The sequence below is a fragment of the Neopelma chrysocephalum genome, unplaced genomic scaffold (assembly GCF_003984885.1).
Source record: "Neopelma chrysocephalum unplaced genomic scaffold, ASM398488v2 Primary Assembly neopelma1_90137, whole genome shotgun sequence".
Classification (NCBI taxonomy): Eukaryota; Metazoa; Chordata; class Aves; order Passeriformes; family Pipridae; genus Neopelma; species Neopelma chrysocephalum.
The window spans coordinates 1-2635 of NW_020919001.1; the positions used below are offsets into that span (position 1 = coordinate 1).

A 2635-nucleotide genomic window follows, 5' to 3' on the forward strand; every position below is an offset into this window, starting at 1 on the left:
TTCTCCTCCTCGTGCAGAACCTTCTTGAGCTGCAGGAACAGTTGGTGCTTCTCCTCCTGCAGAGCCCCCAACTTCTCCTGCAGCTTCAGCAGCTGAATTCAGGGCAAACATTGAACAGGTTTAAATGAGATTTTTAAAAAGGATTTTGATGAGATTTTAAAGATTTTTATGAGATTTTTGAGGAGGATTTTGATGGGATTTTAAAGATTTTTTTTATGAGATTTTTGAGGAGGACTTTGATGGGATTTTGGGGAGATTTTGATGAGATTTTGAGGATTTTTTGATGAGATTTTGAGGAGGATTTTGATGGGATTTTGAGGATTTTGATGGGATTTCGGATGAGATTTTGAGGAGGATTTTGATGGGATTTTGAGGAGGATTTTGAGGAGGATTTTGATGGGATTTTGAGTGGATCTTGAAGGAGATTTTTGATGGGATTTTGAAGAGGATTTTGATGGGATTTTAAGAAGGATTTTAATGGGATTTTGAGGAGGACTTTGAGGCAGGTTTTGATGAGATTTTTGATGAGATTTTGATGGGATTTTGGGGGCGATTTTGAAGATTTTTTGATGAGATTTTGCGGAGGATTTTGATGAGATTTTGAGGAGGATTTTGAGGAGGATTTTGATGATGATTTTGATGGGATTTTGGGGAGATTTTGATGGGATTTTAAGGAGAATTTTGATGAGAATTTAAGGAGGATTTTGAGGATGATTTTTATGGGATTTTGGGGGTTTTTGTATGAGATTTTGAGGAGGATTTCGATGAGATTTTGACGGGATTTTGGGGTGATTTGGATGAGATTTTGAGGAGGATTTTGATGGGATTTTGGGGGGATTTTGATGGGATTTTAAGGAGGATTTTGATGGGATTTTGAGGAGGATTTTGATGGGATTTTGGGGGGGTTTTGAGGAGGATTTTGATGGGATTTTGGGGGGATTTTGATGGGATTTTGAGGATTTTAAGGAGGATTTTGATGGGATTTTCAGGAGGATTTTGATGGGATTTTCAGGGGGTTTTGATGGGATTTTAGGGGATCTTGAAGGAAACTTTGGATGAGATTTTGAGGAGGATTTTGATGGGATTTGGGGGAGATTTTGACAAGATTTTGAGGATAATTTTGATGGGGTTTTGGATGAGATTTTGAGGAGGATTTTGACAAGATTCTGAGGAGATTTTTGACAGGATTTTGAGGATGATTTTGACGGGATTTTGGGGAGATTTTGATGGGATTTTGGGGGGATTTCGATGGGATTTCAAGAAGGATTTTGATGGGATTTTAAGAAGGATTTTGATGGGATTTTGAAGAAGATTTTGATGAGTTTTTGAGGAAGATTTTGATGGGATTTTGACGGGATTTTGGGGAGATTTTGATGGGATTTTAAGGAGGATTTTGATGAGATTTTTGAAGATTTTTTGATGAGATTTTGAGGAGGATTTTGATGGGATTTTGGGGAGATTTTGATGGGATTTGGGGGGGTTTTGAAGGAGATTTTTGACAAGATTTTAAGGAGGATTTTGATGGGATTTTGGAGAGACTTCGATGGGATTTTAAGGAGGATTTTGGATGAGATTTTGAGGATTGTGACGGGATTTTGAGGAGGATTTTGATGGGATTTTGGGGGTTTTTGGATGAGATTTTTAGGAGCATTTTGATGGGATTTTGGGGAGATTTTGATGGAATTTTGAGGAGGATTTTGATGGGATTTTGAGAAGGATTTTGATGAGTTTTTGATGGGATTTTGGGGAGGATTTTGACGGGATTTTGAAGATTTTTTAATGAGATTTTGATGGGATTTTGGATGAGAATTTGAGTAGGATTTTGATGGGATTTTGGGGGGGTTTGAAGGACATTTTTGATGAGATTTTGATGGGATTTTGAGAAGGATTTTGATGGGATTTTGAAGAGATTTTGATGGGATTTTGGGGGGATTTGAAGAAGATTTTTTATGAGATTTTTGGGGGTTTTTGGATGAGATTTTTAGGAGCATTTTGATGGGATTTTGGGGAGATTTTGATGAGATTTTGAGGAGGATTTTGATGGGATTTTGATGGGATTTTGAAGGAGACTTTTTATGAGATTTTTGAGGTGGATTTTGACAGGATTTTGGGGAGATTTTGATGGGACTTGAAGGAGATTTTTGACAAGATTTTGAGGAGGATTTTGACGGGATTTTAAGGAGGATTTTGATGGGATTTTTGACGGGATTTCGAGGATGATTTTGCAGGGATTTGGGAAGTATTTTGGGTGGATTTTGGGGGTGTTTGGGCCGTGTCCCACCTGCTCCCGGGTCTCCTCCAGGGACATCCTCTCCTCCAGCTCCTTCCTGCGGCGCCGCTCCTGCTCCTCCCGCACCTTCTGCTCCATCATCTTGTCCACCTCCTCCTCCTCTGGGGGGGCACAGGGGGGGTCAAGGGTCACTTGGGGGGTCTTGGGGGTCAGGGGGGTCACCAGGGGGCTCAGGGGTCACTTGGGGGGTCTCAGGGGTCGGGGGGGGTCACCGGGGTCAGGAAGGTCACCAGTAGTGGGCGGAGCCTGAGGCTTGGAGGGGTGTGGCCTGTTACCATGGTTACTCAGGGCAAGGGGCGGGGCCTGTTGCTATGGAGATACAGGGGGAGGGGCCTGTGGTCATGG

At 41.7% G+C, this 2635-nt stretch overlaps 1 long non-coding RNA gene across 1 annotated transcript in view; it reads right to left on the reverse strand.

Annotated features, from left to right (window-relative positions):
• Window positions 1-2635, reverse strand: part of LOC113979873 — a 3080-nt gene continuing 445 nt past the window's right edge. Inside the window, exons 2-3 of the long non-coding RNA XR_003538009.1 lie at window positions 2282-2391; window positions 1-92 (exon numbers count right to left, since the gene is read on the reverse strand). This is a non-coding gene — a long non-coding RNA (uncharacterized LOC113979873). The remainder of the gene's footprint in view (window positions 93-2281; window positions 2392-2635) is intronic.